At 33.8% G+C, this 20664-nt stretch overlaps 1 protein-coding gene across 3 annotated transcripts in view; it reads left to right on the forward strand.

The window, feature by feature from the left end:
• Positions 1–17818, forward strand: part of LOC131149489 (uncharacterized) — a 52931-nt gene extending 35113 nt beyond the window's left edge. Inside the window, exons 5-6 of one of the 3 annotated variants that reach the window (XR_009135224.1) lie at positions 16746–16788; positions 16887–17818. The gene's annotated coding sequence lies outside the window, so the exon portion shown is untranslated. Of the gene's footprint in view, positions 1–4439; positions 4499–4904; positions 5153–16745; positions 16789–16886 lie in introns of those variants that run through there. The other 2 variants (XR_009135223.1, XR_009135228.1) reach the window with 2 other exon arrangements.
• The last annotated feature ends 2846 nt before the right edge of the window (positions 17819–20664 follow it).

The raw sequence follows: 20664 nt of genomic DNA on the forward strand, positions 1-20664 counted from the left end.
ACTAGTGCACTCGCCTTTCTCAACAAGCCCTCAGGCGAAGAGTACGCCCCACCAAATCGTAGCACATTCTACGTACATAAGTACTTCTAATATCATAATGCATCATTCTTTTTTGTCATTATTCAATCAAACACATCTGTTCATGTTCATAGCTTAAATATTGCATTTTATTTCACTTTAAGTGACTCTTTCCCATTTTACATTGTTCACATTTCACATTTTATTTCTATTTCATTCATTTCCCTTTTCATTTCATTTCATTTCATTTGATACCCAGCATTTTTCAACTGTTTTATCCAACATCTTTCAACTATTTTACCCAACATCTTGCAGCTGTTTTACCCAACATTTTTCAACTGTTTACCCAACATTTTTCAGCTATTCATATGGTTGCATTAACACACACAAGCAACATAGTCAATATCATGTTTGATTCACAATGCATTACTTACTTAACCTGTATCTCGTACATTTAACGTATATTTGCACAAAATTTACATTTACTCATGCCACACAATTTAGTAATAAAATTCATACAATGCCTGTAAAATAAGTCAACCAACATTTTATGTTTATATAGTGAAAATACCTTTCATTTCTTACATAATTATCCTGAAAATATTTCCCACTTTCATCAGTTCATTTTCACATATACGTATCTAATAAACAACCATAAACTCGAAAAAACATAATTTAAATGGCTGACATTTTACCCATACTGAAACATATACATGTACATATAACACAATTTATTTTTCATTAAATTCATAAAAATTCTGATTTAATATATATTTTTTCCTTTACCTGGTTTCTTGAACTACACCAACAAGGACCCCGAAAAATACATGCGGCGCTCACGCGGATCCTGAATCAAAAATTTCAATTCCATGTAATTAATCCTGAATAAAATATTATTTTAATATTTTCTAAACCCATAAATTCTAAATAATTAAATATATCCTTAAAAATAGCCAAATTACCAAATTTCCCAAATCCCACTCTCGCTTTGGAGTAGAGCCTAAAAAATCCCAATTGAAATTTTACTTATGTCAAAATGACGACGATCATGACTAGGATCCCGTGGTGCTGCCTGATCATCAATTTAACAGCAAATTTAACAATAAATTGAGAAATTAAGAGAAATTTGTCTTACCCTAGGAATGGTGCCTTCGCCGCTTCCACGAAAAATCCGCTCTAGTAAAAATGTCGGTGGTGGAGTTAGGAATTCAATGGTACCTTCCGTTTTTCAATCGGTCGAATGTCTGTCGAGAAATGAGGGGAGAAAGAAAGGCGGAGACGGAGGAGTGGACGGAGAATGAGAGACTGAAGAGATGAATGATGGGGCTTTTGTTCTTCTGCAATTCTCCAGGAAGCTTCAAGCTTCTTCGTTTTTTTTTTTTCTTTGCTTTAACTTAACTTATACATATACATACATACATACATATATATATATATATATATATAATCACTATTTTACTTAAATTAATTAATTAAAGTTAATAATGTTTAACTAATTAATTACTAATAAATAATTCTAACTTAATTTAATTCTTTTTTTTCTATTTCCTTTATTTGTTTATTTAATACATTAATTTAATAATGTTTAACTATTTAATTGATTATAATTTTAATTAATTAATTAATTTTTATTTTTTTTCGGGTTATTACATTCTTCCCTCCTTTAAGAAATTTCGTCCTCAAATTTTTACTAATCCACCATCCATAGTCAAATTAAATCATTATTATCTTAATCATAAACCTATACCTGCGTCCCTGACATTATCTGGCTCAGTCGGGATCAACGAGTACTCGTGTTGATCCACCTCTACCTAGAGGTACTTGTTGGTTTCCCCTAATACCATAACCTTTGAAACCAACGAACCAGCCTCATACCACACATTTCCATATACTCCAATTTAAATAAAAAACACATAACTTGACCACAAACCATTAAATCACATCACTTAAATTATTCTCCTTCAAAGATTTTCCTCTACAAATCAATCAACCTAACCTTCGAGTTCAAATCCCAAGTTCGAATTTCTCTGCTCGGAAACATCACCATCGATGGATTTACCATGATTTTCTGAAGCTAACCACTTCTTCAGAATTCCTAATGATATCTTAATCTACCAATCCCTATCCTTATCGCAATTCAATCCTATACTCTGGTATAAATCATCCCTAACCTAATACTCTAATATTTCCATTAGGAATTCTGAATTGTGTTTCGTAAGTTTGGGGGCAGAAATCCCTTGATGGTCTTCTATGTTTTTCTGAAGAAGTGGTTAGCTTCAGAAAATCATGGTAAATCCATCGATGGTCATGTTTCTGAGCAGAGAAATTCGAACTTGGGATGTGAAATTAATCACATTCAGGCGATGTGAAATTAATCACACTTTTGGCTGGACATTGCTTTGATACCATAATGTAACGCCCCGAACCCTTAAACCCGGGTCCGGTGCGTTATACCTGATAAAATCGCTGATAATCCATAATCAACATATACGCAACGGAAAATATAAAATAATCTCCACAAATATAATACCAAAGTTTTCTAAAAGCTATCTACATACCTTCCAAAACATTTCAGTATTTTCACAATCATTCCTTACTCAACAACCTTAAAACATAAAGATATAAAACATAAATATTTACATTCCCCAAACGTAACATAGAAATATACCATTTTCTTTTTCTATTTCCCAATAATGCTATAAAAACCTTGAGCTCTCAAAGCTCGATCTCGAGAAAATCTTGAAAAAGATAAATTCATATTCGGGTGAGACACATTTCAGTAAGGGAATAAACAATACATTAAACACAGTATGTGGCTAGCATGAGTTTATATATAACATATTATTTAACATTTGAAAATCGTTAACACAATTTTTGAAATCATTCTCTGATCCTAATCAAACATACATGTAAAAGATTTAACCCACGAGATTACCCGAGGATAGGGGTGATTACTCGCCCATACAAGTAGCACCCCTCTGCTCTGATATTTAGGCAACCCTAAGGTCACTAATAAAGCATACTAGGGCACTCGCCTTACTCAGTAAGCTCTCAAGTGTTAAATTGATCTCATACTTACACCGTTCAACAATAGCTTACTAGCAAAAGCCCTAAGGATAGGGAAATCTACCCGCCTATACAAGTAGGTTCCCTCTGCCCTACTACGTTATGCAGCTACTGCCACATCTGAAACTACTAGTGCACTCGCCTTTCTCAGCAAGCCCTCAGGCGAAGAGTACGCCCCGCCCAAATTGTTGCACATTCTACGTACATAAGTACTTCTAATATCATAATACATCATTCTAATATCATAATACATCATTCTTTCTGTCATTTTTCAATCAAACACATCTGTTCATGTTCATAGCTTAAACATTGCATTTCGTTTCACTTTAAGCGACTCTTTCCCATTTTACATTGTTCACATTTTACATTTCATTTCCATTTCACTCATTTCCCTTTTCATTTCATTTCATTTCATACCCAACATCTTTCAGCTGTTTTACCCAACATCTTTCAGCTGTTTTACCCAATATTTTTCAACTGTCATACATTTACCCAGCATCTTTCAGCTGTTTTACCCAACATCTTTCAGCTGTTTTACCCAACATTTTTCAGCTGTTTACCCAACATTTTTCAACTGCTTACATGGTTGCATTAACATACACAAGTAACATAATTCATATCATATTTTATTCACAATGCATTACTCACTTAACCTGTATCTCGTACATTTAACGTATATTTGCACAAAATTTACATTTACTCATCTCACACAATTTAGCAATAAAATTCATACAATGCCTGTAAAATAAGTCAACCAACATTTAATATTTATATACTGAAAATACCTTTCATTTCTTACATAATTATTTATGAAAATATTTCTCACTTTCATCAGTTCATTTTCACATATACGTATCTAATAAACAACCCTAAACTCAAAAAAACATAATTTAAATGACTAACATTTTACCCATACCGAAACATATACACGTACATATAACACAATTTATTTTTCATTAAATTCATAAAAATTCTAATTTAATATATATTTTTTCCCTTACCTGGTTTCTTGAATTACGCCAACAGGGACCCCGAAAAATACTTGCAGCTCTCACCCGGACATTGAATCAAAAATCTCAATTCCATGTAATTAATCCTGAATAAAATATTATTTTAATATTTTCTAAACCCATAAATTCTAAATAAATAAATATACCCTTAAATATAGCCAAATTACCAAATTTCTCAAAGCTCACTCTTGCTTTGAAGTAGGGCTTAAAAAATCTCAATTGAAACTTTACTTATATCAAAATGACAACGATCACGTCTAAGATCCCACGGTGGTGCCTGATTATCGATTTAACGAAAAATTTAACAAGAAATTGAAAAATTAGGAGAAAGTTGTTTTACCTCAGGAATGTTGCCTTCGCCGCTCCCACGACAAATCCGCTCCAGTAAAAATGTCGGTGGTGGAGTTAGGAATCCAACGGTACCTTCCGTTTTCCGATCGGTCGAATGTCCATTGAGAAATGAGGGTAGAAAGAAAGGCGGAGACGGAGGAGTAGACGGAGAGTGAGAGACTGAAGAGACGAATGATGGGGCTTTTGTTCTTCTACAATTCTCTAGGAAGCTTCAAGCTTCTTATTTTTTTTTTTCTTTACTTTAACTTAACTTATACGTATATGAAATTAATTAATTAAAGTTAATAACATTTAACTAATTAATTACTAATAAATAATTTTAATTTAATTTAATTCATTTTTTTCTATTTCCTTTATTTGTTTATTTAATAAATTAATTTAATAACGTTTAACTATTTAACTTATTATAATTTTAATTAATTAATTAATTTTTTAATTTTTTTTCGGGTTATTACACAGGTGATACCTCACACCTGGAACACTCTTTACGAGATGGAGTCCTCCTCCTCAGTTGATACCTCACACCTAGAACACGGTTTACGACCCGAACTACATGGATACAAAAAATATAAAATTTTTCGTACAATAAGCAGTACTTCTCAAAAAGCGTAATTGTACAATTTTAAAACTAGATGCACTCTCAAATGATTTAAATGAAGCTCAGTAGAATATTTGATTTTCCTCTCAAAAATATTTTTCAAGTTAAAGCTGAGAGTATGTAAGATGTTATTCTTTCAAAATTTACCTTTTGTAAAATCAATTTACAAGTGGCTTTTCAAGCAAAAATATATGAATAAGTATATTGCTCAAGCACTCTTGATTTACTAAAGGATTTTCTCCACAAACAATATTCAATGATGAAGTGTGTAGGAGAGTTTGACCTTTGAGATTAACACCAAATATAATAAAGGCTTTCAAGCTACATATATGAACTTGAATATAAGCTCAAGCATTTTTTCAAGAATCCTTAAAAAAATGTCTCCAAGAAAGTATTTTCAAAAAGAAAGTTGGAGAAATAATTTGCTCTTTGAAGTCTCAAGAAAAGAGGCTTATTAAGCAAAATATATATAACTTGAATAAATGCTCAAAACCAACTTGTAAACTCCCAAGATTTTTCGAAAAAGATTTTTCTAAAGGAAGATTATGGGAAAATGAATTTGATCTTTAAAATTAAGTAGAAAATATGAAATGAAATCAAAGAATACTCAAATGATCTTGCAATATGTTTTTCTAGCTTTTGCAAAGTGTTTTGGCCAAGTATTTATAGGAATTTTCAGAATATGACCATTGGGCATTAAAATAATATTATACTTGAAAAATCTGACCGTTAAATGCCCAGAATTTTGAAATCCCGAGAGGCCTGGTTGATTGGCCCTAAGGCGATTTCCCAATTTGCGAGAAACGTTTGCCAGATTGAAGATCCGGTCTGCTTGATGAACAGTGCCCGGTCAAGTGGCCAACTAATGCCTTTAAGTGGCCGGTCAACTAGGCTTATATATAATGCCCATTTCTTTAGTCCAATCGACTGGTCAAGCATGACTTAAGTGTGCTCGGTCTTCTAGGCATGTTCAGATTACATTTTTTCCCTTATGTCCTCGTCGGTCAACTGGCCCAAATATAACTGTGGGAGGCCGGTCAAATGGCCCTTTAGTAAAAATCTCTTTTTCACTTTAATAGCACTCTGGTTGATTCGGCTTTACAATCCAGTCGACTAGCCTTAACAAAAAAGGAGATTTTGGCCAAGTTTTTGAGTTCAAAAAGTATTTTAAACCTTTGTAGAAGATAGCCTTTAAGTATAAAAATGTTTTCATTTTATTTGGGGTTCTCATGGTCAATCTATGGTTTTGATAGAGCTTCAGTTAAATCATGTGAGCATGCATGCACAATTAAAATCCTAATTACTATTATGACTTAAAATTCAAGGTCTTCATCAAGCTTTACTCCCTTGGAATGTGCCATGGAATACGATCTTTTAGCTGCATTTCAAGGCTTCAATATTGTATCATCATCTGCGCTATCAAAAGGATGAGCCTGTGCAAACACTAAGCACACAATGAGATGATGTGATTTTTCATAATCAAAACAGAGATCGGATTCAAAAATTCAACAATCTCCCCTTTTGATGATGACAAATACGGGAGCAAAATTAGGTTCAACCTAAAAATGCTCCCCCTAAGAATATGCATAACTTAAATGATATTCAATATATGCAAGCATATGCAAACATGAAGACTCCAAAAAATTTAAGATTAGCATTTGTTAATTCTATGAGTCCAATCCTGTTTTGATAATGACAAATTGCTTGGTATTTGATCTGTGCATTGAGATTGTGAACAAGAACAATATTTAGCATGCACGGAAGGCTAGAAAGTCATGCAAACCATGAAAATTAAAGTATATACATCTTGGCACAATCCATGGAACTAAAAGAGTAGAAGAATGAAGATGCAAACGGCAAGTTCAAGATCATCATGGGAATGGGTATTTAGAACTAAATGTATTTACATATTTCATATGATTTAATTCGAAACTCAAAATATACCTTAGACTGACCTTAGGACTCATGCATCTTATGAAAATCTTTAGGAGATATTTATGGAGTTAGAGATCTTTTTAAAATCCCAAAAAATATTTTATAAAAGAGTAAAGAAAGAGAGTAAAACAAATTTTTGAAACTAAAATGAAAAAAATCAGAAAGTGTTCTGTTCAGAAGACCGAAGTCTCTGCCTAGAAGTGTTCTCATGAAAGACAAGGATTTAAAAATTGAGGAGTTAGAAAAGAATTTGAAAGATAAATCTAAGATTGTTTGTAAATTTAGAGAATGTCAAAATAATTTTGAAAAATTCCTAAGAACTCAACGAAATTCCCTAGAGAAGGAAGGTCTTGGTTTTAATGGGAAGGAGAATCTAAAACAGAAACATATCTACATGGATATTTTGTAAGAGAGTCAAAGTCGTATGTTCCAACTAAAGACTATCATAGAAATATTACATGTTTTAAATGTAAGAGGTTGGGTTACATAAAATTTGACTGTCATTTCAAAAATAAAGATGTCAAAATTAAGAAAGTTTGGAAAGTCAAAGGAGAATCTAGCACTAACCCCCATGGACCCAAGAAAATCTGGATACCAAAAGTAGTTATCTGATTATGTCCTATAGATGTGCTTGAGATTGTTCTCCTCGAAGGATAAGTGGTATATGGATAGCGGATGCTCGCAACATATGACAGGAGATAAAGCTAAATTTGCATCTATTATATCCAAAGATGAAGGATTCGTTACATTTAGGGATAACTCTAAAGGTAAAATCATTGGAGTTAGTAAAGTTGGTAAGGAACCTTCACTTGTCGTTGATAATGTGTTATTAGTTGATGGATTGAAACATAACTTATTGAGTATAAGTCAACTATAAAGGTTATAAAGTCTCATTTGAACATGACAAATGCATTGTAGAGAACAAGACTGAAAACAAAATATTGTTTACTGCTAATCGTCATGAAAATGTATACACCACTAGCCTTGACAACCTTGCTCCTCAACTTGTTACTTGTTTTTCTGTTATAAATGAGATTAGTTGGATAAGCATAGGAGACTAGGACACGCAAACATGGATTTAATATTTAAACTTGTTACGGAAGAATTAGTTAAGGGATTGCCTAAGACTAAATTCGTGAAATATAAAATCTGTGATGCATGTCAACTAGGAAAACAAACAAGAACGAGCTTTAAGAAGAAGAAAGTAATCTCTACTACTAGGCCACTTCAAATGCTACACTTAGATTTATTTGGTCCAAACCCAATTCAGAGTTTAGGAGGAAAATCATACGCATTCGTCATAGCTGATGATTATTCAAGATATACATGGGTACTATTTTTAGGTCACAAAGATGAAGCGTGTGAATAATTCATATATCTGTGTAAGAAAATTCAAAATGAAAAGGGTTATACTATTACTAAAATTCGAAGTGATAGGGGTAGAGAATTTAAAAATCAAAGTATGGAAGACTACTGCAATTCATTAGGAATAACTCATAATTTTTCAGCTCCTAGAACACCACAACAGAATGGTGTAGTTGAAAGGAAGAATAGGTCTATATAAGAAATGACCAAAACTATGCTTAACGAACATAAACTACCTAAGTACTTCTGGGCTAAGGTAGTAAATACCACCTGCTATGTTCTAAATATAGTTTTGATTAGACCATCTCTAAATAAGACTCCTTACGAATTATGGAATGACCATAGACCAAACATATCATATTTTCATGTCTTTGACTGTAAATGTTTTGTGCTTAGAGACAATTAACATTTAGAAAAGTTTGATGTGAAATCAGATGAAGGTATCTTCATAGGGTATGCCTTAGATAGTAAAGCCTACAAAGTATATAATAAATGAACATTAACTGTTATAGAATTCATTCATGTAGTATTCGATAAGTCAAATCCCTTCTCAAAAAGGATTGATGAAGATGAATTGAGATAAATAAGGAATTTGAAAAATTGTCCATTAAAAATGATTCAGAAAAGAGAAATGAAATGAAGGAACTATCTAATGAAACTAATCAAATTGAAAATGAGGTTAATGAACTACCTAGAGAATGGAAGTACATAAAGAGTCATCCCATTGATCAAATAATAGGTGAACCATTATGTGGAGTAGCCACACGATCCTCACTTAGGAACATGATTAGTCATTTTGCCTTTCTATCTTGAGAAGAACCTATGAATGTGAGTGAAGCAATTGAGAATGAATCGTGGGTGATGTCCATGCAAGAAGAGTTAAACTAGTTTGAGAAAAACAAAGTATGAATATTAGTTTATAGACCTGAGGATAAAACAATTATTGGAACAAAATGGATATATAAGAACAAGAAAGATGAACATGGGATAAATGTTTGAAATAAGGTAGGACTAGTAGCTCAAGGATATAACCAGGAAGAAGGAATAGAATTTGAAGAAACCTTTGCACCCATAGCTAGAATGGAAGTCATTTGAATGCTTTTAGCCTATACTGCTTTTAAGGATTTCAAGAATGCTTTTAGCCTATACTGCTTTTAAGGATTTCAAGTTATATCAAATGGATGTCAAAAATGCGTTTTTAAATGGCTACATAAGTGAAGAGGTATATGTAAAACAACCTTCAGGCTTTGAAAACCATAAGAATCCAGATCACGTTTATAGACTACAAAAGCATTGTACGGTTTAAAGCAAGCTCCTAGAGCTTGGTATGAGAGACTAAGCGGATTCCTACTGAACAATGGAATTATCAGAGGGAGGATAGACACAATACTTTTCATAAAGTCTAAGAAAGATGACATGCTCCTAGTTCAAGTATACGTAGATGATATTATATTTGGTGTTACAAATAAAGACTTGTGCAATGAGTTTGCAAGCACTATGCAAAATGAATTTGAGATAAGCATGATGAGTGAACTAAATTTCTTCCTAGGACTTCAGATCAAACAAGGGAAATATGTAATTTTTATAAATCAATCGAAGTACATTAGAGACACCTATGAGCTCTTCTTTGAAATTAGACAAAGATGATCAAGGTATACCAGTAGATGTCAAGCTCTATCGTGGAATGATCAGTAGCTTACTATATCTGACTGCCAACAGACCTGACATAATGTTCAAAGCTTATACGTCAAATCTGAGCTAAGACTACATTGATCTTTAAAAGGCATTCTTGCGATTGTTGTGCATTCAACTTAGTATTGAGGTTTGGTAAATTGATCTGTTTTTTACTACTTATTCTCAAAGAGTTTTTCATCTCAAAATCTATCATTGAATATTATTTGAGAGATTGACCTTGAGTGTACTTATATGCATATAGATTGTTTTGAAAACATCACTACTTGAGAAAAGTTTTGCCAATGGTTAAATATTTTTGATTCAAGTGTGTATTCATTTAAAGACTCGATATTTTCGATATTACAAAACCACTTGATTAAATATCCTTATAGTTCATAACTATATATATATATTATAGAGGGATATTTTCTGAAAAATATTATATTAGGTCTTTGATCCTTGGAACACATATCATATATATATACATATACATATACAAAGATCATATTGTGTTTTGGATATTTGGAATAAAACTAATTAATCTAGATTTTTAGGGAAAAATTGAATTGCATATTTGTATTGAGCTTATTTGGTTGGATTCAAAATTTGAAGTGGAATAGTCATATTCTTTTAAACCAAAGATTATTTAAAACCCTAACTTCTCCAAAGCACTTACTTATATAATTATTTTGGGAGATTTGATCAAAGGGAAATTGTGTGAAGCATATCATTAATATAACGATTACATCGTTATATACATACTAAGCTTCAAGTTTTATCATATGAATATGTGTTAGGTTTTCCATTGTACTCACTAGCTTTGTTAGAAGTAATATTGAGTTGTTTTGCATATTTGAAATTCTATATTATAATCACGGTTTGGGTTGTGAACCGGGTGAGGAGGTAGCTATGCCTCTTGTAAGCAGCGGATGTTAGGGAAGCTCCGTCTCGGTTAAAGGAACATGGATTTAGTGGAATCTTTGAGTGGGTTGCTCGAGGTGAGGACATAGGGCGGGTTTTTTTAACTTCGTAAAAATTGTGTTTGTCTTCTCTCTTTCCTTACTCTTTTTAATTTACATAACGTATTTCATTACCTATCTCGCATGTGTATATGTTGAATAACCTCACACGCACTTGATAATTAATTGGGGTAAAATCGAATTTATTGAAATAATAATTTGAATCAATTTCAAATCTCTGCAATTAATTTGTTGAATATATAAATAAGGAGTAAGTGGTAAATAATCTTAAAGAATTTTTAAATAAACTCAATTCACCCCCTCTATTGGGATTACACCTAAATTAACAACATTTAAGTCCAGTAGATCATTGTGCAATTTGTATTGAAGCGTATTTTAAAGATATTCAATAAAATTTACATGATACAAGAATGATTTTTAAGTTTGCAAAAAGTATCATGTTTATCATTTTCCAAATGAATGGCAAAAGGCAGGAGAGATAGGAGAAAATAGTTATAAATAAATTAGAATTTTACTCATAAACCTTCTCCCCCCTTTGTCATCAAGGGCCAAAAACAATTTCTTCTTAGATAAGAAGACCATTAAACAATCAAGCCCTTAAGTTTAAAAAAGTTCATGACACATGAAATTTTAGGTACTAAGTAGTGCATGTCATGAAAGCTTTAAGCATACAAGCAAAAAATATACCCCATATAAAATTAATTCTTGCCATAAAAATTTCGTTTAAAAAGAATTCCCCCTTGATATTATCAATGAGTACTGGGGACTATGCTTGCTGAAAAAGAAACTTTAATATGAAGATCTAAGCAAGCTCAATTTTTCTGGTAGTCATTTTAAAACAAGACGAAATATAACCAGACAAATCAACCATATAGATCCTAAAAGTAATTTAGACAATTTAATCTGAGACCATATGGCTAGAAAAGAAGGTTATGGAAAAACAACATATTTCAATTTAAGATTTTAAATAAATTTAATCTAACTTTAATGCATATGCCATAGAAAAGTTCTAATAAAAAATCTAAGCCAATCATGTGGATAAGCACAAAAGAATAAAATTTGAGTTTAAAAGGCTCCCGTTATTGATTTGAAAAACAAGCTTAGATGTTGTAAATTGCTGAAATGTGTCAACTAGTTTTAGCAGTCGTCTTACTCTTTTAAAACCAATTATACTAAGAAAATGATTGAGTCATTTTTTAAACATGCAATTAGTATAATCAACCTAATAGAACACACATGCATTAAAAGATAAACATTAAGACAGCAAGGTGTTAATGTGCCCCAAGAACAATCCATCAAATTATGTTCAATAACAGCGAGATATGATGTTCAAGGTAATCAAAACAGCTTTAGGATTCAAAAACAAAGCATAAGATGCATATGAGTCCATGAGAATGAAGCAAGGAATTTTCACAAAACATATGCAACATGTGTATTCAAGGATGAAGTTCAATGTTCATTTATAGTTCACTCATCCTTTCAAAAATATTTGGACATGCAACATATCATAATCAATCTTAGCATATGATTTATGGACTTTGATTATTTTGGGAAAAATCAAACAAAATTTCGGCAGCAAGTTGTCTGTAAATAGGACATTCGCCAAACCCCCAGATCATGAAAACATGCACCAGATAACCTAGTAGATTCTACAGCATACAATTCACAAGTCACTGCATCAGTCATGCTGGTGGCATTCAGTTCAATCAGCATGCACTCCTAATATCAAATATCAGGATGCATTTCACAATATAAACAAAAAGAAACCATCCATCAAATATAAACAAAAATGGATAGTGGGTGTGTGTAGTGTAGTGCAATGTAGTGTCATCAACATAAAAAAACAAAGTGTAAAATGTATATGATTATAGACCCAACAACAAAAATTTAAAATTGTTCATCAGCTGAGAAGTTTTAGAGTCTAGCTCCCCCTCATATGTAGCTCCTAAGCCTCTCCATCATGAGCACCTCCACCAAGTGATCTTGCTTCACCACCGCTGATGTCCATATGATCCTTTCCTTTCTCATTATCATCGATGTGTAGCTCATTAATTCGATCACTCCTTTCGGTGACGTTTGTAGGCACCATAGCCTCCAAATCAACGTAATTGTTCTGAATATCTATGTATTTGTTCTCTGAAGCAACTGCAAGCTCCTTTAATTCCTGCTGCATGGAGGCGAGGCGAGCGTTTGTAGACTCCAAAGATTTAGTTGTGAATTCTCTGAACTCACTGAAGGACAAGGAGAGACGCTCAATCGCAGCTATGATCTCGGTGTTAGTCAGTTGTGGAGGCTGGTCTTGAGGTCCTGGTTGATCTCCTGCTTGTCTAGGAGCCACGAGTAACTACATATTACTTGCTAGCTTATACCCCATCTGCTTTATAGTCGTCGAGGATAATATGTCTGTGTGTTTCCTCTTTAAAAGTAGTGATTACCCCAGTTTGGTGACTCCTAACCTCAAGAAGACCCTATTAAGTATGCCCCTACAAGGCATAATTATCCTATTGCCTATGGTCTTAATAAACATCCATTTAATGATCAAGTTGGTTAGGTCCACTTTCTTCCTAGTGAAGAGACACCACATAATAAAGCAGTTCAGGAATGATACGTAGACCTTGGACCCACTCTTAGGTAGGATATTATATGAGAGCAGGTGGTGTACTACTTTGGCCTCTAGAGTAAATGACCTATACTCAAGGGTATGGTTGCGGTTCACCACTGGGTGAACCATGACTAGGTTCACAAAAGCCTCTATAGTGAACTCCTGTTCATTAATCCAGGTCGTCACGAGGTCAGGACATTCAAATTCAGCTCTTTTAATTTCAAAATTTTCTGCAAGGAGCTGAGCGTCAAACCTAGAGGGCTACTCCAGGACTCTAGAATAAAATCCCTGGTCATCTCGTCCTAGATTTGCATAGATTACTCTAATAAGGATAGGGTACACTCCCTTAGCCTAGTAAGTAATAAAAGGGTACCACCCTTGGTACTTGAACATCTCTAACATGTTTCTAAAATGTTGTTCCATAAATGAGATGTCTAGGATCTTACCCAAAATTGCCTCCTTTGGTTTGAAATCCCTCTCGTATTTAGCCCTCTTGTTTGGGGAAATGAACCAATTCCCCAAGGCATCGTCGGCTTCTTCGACAGCTTTGCATTTATCCGGCCTTGGCATGATGGTTTGAAGGTATATGGGTGTAAGATTTTTAGCCAAAACACGAAAATGGGGAAAATAGAATTTTTGTTCTTAAGATAGTCATGAAAAATGAACTGTATGGGCGCTGAAAATATATATTGCCTAAAGATTCGATCGATTGGGGAGAGTCCTGGTCGACTGGTGAGCATTAAATGAGGCACTTTTCTTTCTAGGGACAGGGTCCGGTCAACTGGCGCTGAAGGACTTTTCAAGTTCCAAGGCCCAACCGGCTGGGGGAATGGACCGGTTGTCTAACCTTCATAATCTGTACAGAAAACAAGTGTCTGGTCGACTGAAGCTAAAAAAAAAGGCCTCAATTTTGGGTCCGGTCAACTGTGGGTAAACCAAAGGGGTCCGATTGACTGGGAAGTCGACTAGGGCAAGTCCGATCGATTGGGCGTGTAAAACTTGTCAACTAGGGCTTGCCAATTTTGATATTTTGCCCATTTTTCAACCCTTTCTCATTTAACATATTTAGCCAAGGTATTTTAATTTTTTAATAACAAATAATTGGCTTTTAATTTTTAAGCACTATTGACCATATTAAAAAATTTAAATAAAAATTCCTTCAATAAATTCATTTATTCTTGATTTTGAAGAATATGAAGGGTGCATTTAAGTTCTTGAGCCTAAAACCAAAGATGGGAGCAATAGAACTTGTTTTGGTACCCTTTTTTTTTTTTTTTTTGGAGTTTTGGCGGGTTAGAACCCGATGTTTCTTTGACTCTCTACACTTATTTAAGTCCCACACCTTTCCTTTTGAATGAGCAACCAAATTTGATATGACCCTTCTTTTTGCACAGGAAACAAGTGGTGTGAGCATATGGACCAGATGAGGCACTAGCATAAAATTTAGATGTTCTTTCAAAGTACCCCATGTATAGGTTCTTTCTCTATCTATTTTCAATATTATTATAACCTATACCCTTTTTGTCTAAGGTCATCTTTTGTGAACCTAAGTGCTTATCAAAATTTTCTTTGCCCCTAGTGAATGTGTGGGTGATCTTAGCTTGGTCCTCTATTTTACTTTCTAGGCCTAGAATTTTCAAGTCTTTTAGGCCCTTATAAACAGCTTGTAATCTTATAAATTCTTTGATCATTTTGTTTGCTTTATCCTCTAGTTTATAAATTTGAAGATCCTTTTTATTTTCAATGGAAATTTAGGATCTTAACTTTTTCAGCTATTTTTCCAACATTGCATTCTTGTTATCTAATCTTATGATTTTCAAATCCTTTTCTTTTTCAACAAGAATTTTTTATTCTAACTCTTTCAGTGATGCCTCATTTTTTTTATTTTCAAAGACATATCATTTGTTAATTTTAACAAGAGACTTATGAGTTTTAATATATTCCATTTGTAATTCCTTATAAGTAGGCATGCTTTCTCTATCAGAACTATCACATGATTCACTATCAGAATTATCACAGGATTTATCACATGAATCATTGCACGACTCATCAATAGATATAGAAGGAGAGGAATGTACCTCTTCGTTAGTCAAGACTGTATAATAATGATCTTTGCCTTCTTGGACGTTTGAGCTTGAAGCATTTGGAGTAGTGGACTCCTTTTTCTTAGTTTCTCCATATCTCCTATTGAGTTCCTCCCAAGTATCTTTAGTGTTAGCTTTACCGTGATCCCAAGAGGGGGGTAAATTGGTACTTTTAAAATTTAAGCCCTAGGTAAATCTCTTAACAACAGTATATTTATAACCCTTTGATCAATCTAGTGCAAGTAATGTAAATTAGTTGTAATATGTACAAGTAATTAAATAGAGTAGTCTAATTAACAGCACATGCACCAAAAAGCAGTAAAGGAAGAGTGACACGAAGAAATGTTATCAAGGTTTGGCCAATTGCCTACGTCCCCACCTTGACTAACAAGCACAAGGATTATCACTATAATTGCTCATTTAAACGGGTGGAGCGACAACTAAACAAATCAGGTTAATTAGTACAGGGCTGACGTCAATGTTTACGACCAATCCTTATCGGACTGGATTACCGTCCCCTCAAGCCATGCCTAGAAAATACAACAGTATTCTCTTAATCAGATGGTACAGTGATTATGCTTTCACGTAAAGTAGATATGTACCCAATACACGCATTTACATACACATCAATGATATGGATATAGTGTAAGCTCAGTGATGCAAATTATTGTGCTATCAGCACTCAATGTAATATAATCAGTGATATGCTCAAGAGTGTTCAAAACAAGTAGTATCTTGAAATCTAAGCAATGCACAATTTAGTAGCAAATCAATATTCCACATATATGAATCAGATAATCAAACTAGTTCAATAAGATTTTCCTCAATGAAATACGCACAATATTAGTTTGAAAATATTTTTCTTGTTTAAAAAATATTTGCACAACAAAAACCAAATGATTACGCGCTTAAATTGCGTAATTAGGTGCTTTAATTCATGCATTGCAAATGATATTTTGTATTTAAATGTCTAATTACTCTCAATATTCTAACATTGTGTTTCATTTATAAAATTTGGGTTTTATTGAGTAATGTATGAAATTTTGGTGTTTTTTATTGCAGAGCAACTGTTGGAAGCTAAAAAACCGACGGTACTTTGAAATCTGTACGTAACTCTCTTATCTAACCTCTAATTCAGATAATTCAAGACGCTGTAGAAAGATAAGAAAACAATCTACAATTTTCATGTTTTGTGTTTTGCAGAAAACTGGCAGCATCAAGGCCGAAATCAGACGTGAAGTTAGCATACGCCGTTTTATGGATTATTTCGACAATTCTTCGTAATCTTGGCGTAACTTTCTCATAAGAGCTCCGATCGAGACGATTCAAAATTCTAGGAAAAGATAAAAAAGAGCTATACATATTTTGTGTTTTAAGATTTGAGAGTTATAAGCTGTAAGAGGGTCGAAAGTGGGCTTGAAAGAGGAGGAAAGTTCATGTACCTTTGAAAAAAAAAAGAAAAAAAAAATCAAAAAATGAGATGTGACCCAGCCATGCAGCCGGGTCATCTCAGAAGGGCAGTGTGCGCTGGGTACATAGAAAGGAAAGACAAAAGAATGGAAAGAAAAAAAAAAGAAAGGAAAGAAAAGCAAGGAAAGAAAGGACAAAAGGAAAGTAAGGATTGAAAAAGGAAAAGAGGAGGGTTTCCTTGGGAGAGTGCCATGTGCAAGAAGAGAGGAGGAGAGAGCAGTGTGCGCTGGGGGCTGAATGGGGAGAGGCCGCACCATAGGAGAAGGAGAGAATTTATTTTTTTTTGGAGACACACAAGGGAGGCCAAACCACATCGAGTTTCTTGGAAAAATTATTTTTTGGGAGCTTTCTTGTGGTTTTCTTTTAGGGGTGCTGCGAAGATACACACACAGCCAGCAAAGGAGAGTTGGAAGCACGCAAAAATAATATCTTTTCAGAATTGGAAGGCGGCGAACAACGGCGGTGTTCGGGGTGTTCGTGACGCACGACGGCGGTGCGGCGAGTGTTGATCTTTCCCGTATGCTCCAAATTGAAGAAAATATGGTGAAATTTATTATGTTGGTTTTAATTTTCGGAATGAACTAAATTTTTGAATTCTAAGAAAACGATGTAGCCAGTTTCGAACTATGCTTGCTCTTTGATGCTAATCTGAAGTAGTTTTCATTAATGTTTGTTTGAATTATTCTGTGCCTAATGCTTTTAATTAACTGGTCATTAATTAAATGATTTTAGTCTTGTGATTTGCTACCGAAAGGGGGGATTATAGGATAGATCTTGGATAATTCAGCGTAGGTAAATATAGAGATCGAAAGACTTGTATGAACCTACATAGCATTAAAAATTGAGGGTCTTACTGCGTTCTTGCGTTATTAAGTTGCATACTCTTATGTTAAATAATAAACAAGAATAGGTTCTAATTGACTATCGAAAGAGGCTTTTGGAAAAATTGGCGATTTGCTAACAAACAGAGAAAACAAAATTTAATTAGCTAAATGAGTAAAGCATAGTGAGAAACTCGGTGAAATCGGTTTCCTAAAAGTTTTCACCATCATCAATTTGACATGCGGTATCCAGTTTTAAATTCTCCTGAATAGTTTATTTAAAGTAGCTTTGTTTAAATTTTGTAGTCTAAAATTGTTAATTTTTCTAAATAAAATCAAGGTTAGTAAAATTTCGGTACTTAGTAAAATTAAGACATCAATCCCTGAGGACGATACTCTACACATTACTATATTATAAAACTACGATACTGTGCACTTGCAGTTTGCACCGGTCACCAAACTATTGGACACTTGCAACAAAGATGCAAATATCCTAAGCTCACTTAGTTTATCCCAGCACAAGATTTATAATCAAAATTAATGGGATAAACTTAAGCTAAAACTCCCCAATAGAAATATTGCAAACAAACAATCAAATGGGAGTTTCTAGCAATCCTAGCAATCACAAGCACTCTAAAAATGTTCTCACAATGTCAGAATATATCAAGGAGGTGAAGATTTGAGAGTATTTGGTCAAAGAGTGTATTTTGAAAAGAGAGAATTTTGGCTAATGTAAATTACTAATCATCTTATAATTTTTGCAAATGTGCCTATATTTATAGGCAGGGGTAAAATTTTAACCGTTTGGGATATGTTGGGAATATTAAAAAAAGTCTCAAATAGTTAAAACATCATTAGCTCAATTTAACCCAGTTTTACCGCGGTTAAAATTATTTTAACCCGCTGAGGTTTGGGTGGTTGAACTGAGGTTTGGTTGCCCGAACAAACATAGTAATCAAAGTAATTTAGATTAGTTTGGTCGTCCGTGTCATGGTTTAACAGCCCGAATCAGAGTTAGTAGCATTCCTTCATAACTTTAGGTGCTCGATCCTTCAGTTGGTGGCCTGAACACAAGTGTTCGGTCGCCCGGGGATCAATTTGAACTAAAAAGGTCGGTCTCCCGAGTTGGTGGAATGTCCATTTCAAAGGGTTCAGGCGTCCGTGAACAGTATGCACAAAATAGTTCGGTCACCTGAGAGCCTAAGTCAACTGTTGACTTCTCAATAGTTCGGGCACCCGAGGAGTTTTGAACTCCTGAGATTCGGTCACCCGAGCCCTCTTAAATTCTTGATATTTGTTCAATTTAAAGCATAAACTTAACACTCTTATATATTATTTGATATGTGTGTGAGTGTTAGGAGACCTAGAGTCTTGCTATGGTCTTGTTGAGCTTACTATATATCCAATATGCATGATGTGCAGGTAAGATAAATACAAACCACATCCTAGGTTACTATTATAGACCCATATTACAATCATTGAATTTTCAATTACAAATTAAAGTCTTCAGGGTCTCCTAGTTGCTTCAAGTGTCATTCTTTTTGATATTCATTTAAGCCTGCATAAACACTTGACAATCATCAAATACCTAAGTATTTGTCATTATCAAAACCGGGTGCGACCTATAAGGTTAACATTTAGCAATCTGACAAGCTATGATTTCTTTAAACACATTTGAATCTAAAGCACAATAAAGCATGCTCATAGCACTGGAATTAATTTGCAATAAATTATAATCATGCTCATTCATTTCACTTTCAATCTTTGGAAACTCTACATTTTGAATGGTTTTCATTGGGATATAGCTCCCTTGATCAATTACTTTCCAAGCCCTCCAATCAATAGTTTGAATAAAAATAATCATTTTTTGTTTCCAAACATTGTAATTTTTACCATAAAACATTGTAGGCCTTTAACAAATATCGACCCTCATTAAATATAGGTACACCATTCTGAGTTATTGCAATCTTTATGCAAATGCAGTTAAACTTATTGCAACCGAACTCTGATACCAATTGAGGGGAATGGTGTAGTTCCAAAATGGGGAGGGAGTGAATTGGAATTTTAAAAACTTTTGGGGATAATTTACACATTTCACCCAATAATATCCCAATCAAAGTAAGATGCGTGTATGTAAAGAAACCATAGCAATTAATAAATAAACATACACTTGCAAGAATTTAAAGTGTGGTAATGTAAATGAGATATGAGGGAGAGAGTGACACTAATATTTAGCGAGGTTCGGCTGTACCCTACATCCTCACCTTAGGCAAACCCCCCAAGGATTCCACTAACTCTGCTCACTTAACTGGATGGATCAGAAATTGTTATATCCACTCCTTAAAGGATGGAACCCTCCTCTTCAGGTGATACCCCATGCCCGACACACTCCTTACAGGATGGAGCCCTCATCCTCAGGTGATACTTCACACCTGGAACACTCCTTACAGGATGGAGCCCTCCCCCTCAAGTGATACCGTACGCCTAGAACATGATTTACTACCCGAACTGCAGGGATACAAAAGATATAAACTTTTTTGTACAATAAGCAGTGCTTCTCAAAAAGCGTATTTGTATAATTTTAAAACTAGATGCACTCTCAAATGATTAAATGAAGTTTGGTAGAGTATTTGAATTTCCTCTCAAAAATATTTTTCAAGTTAAAGCTGAGAGTATGGAAGATGTTACTC

The sequence above is a fragment of the Malania oleifera genome, chromosome 2 (assembly GCF_029873635.1).
Source record: "Malania oleifera isolate guangnan ecotype guangnan chromosome 2, ASM2987363v1, whole genome shotgun sequence".
Classification (NCBI taxonomy): domain Eukaryota; kingdom Viridiplantae; phylum Streptophyta; class Magnoliopsida; order Santalales; family Ximeniaceae; genus Malania; species Malania oleifera.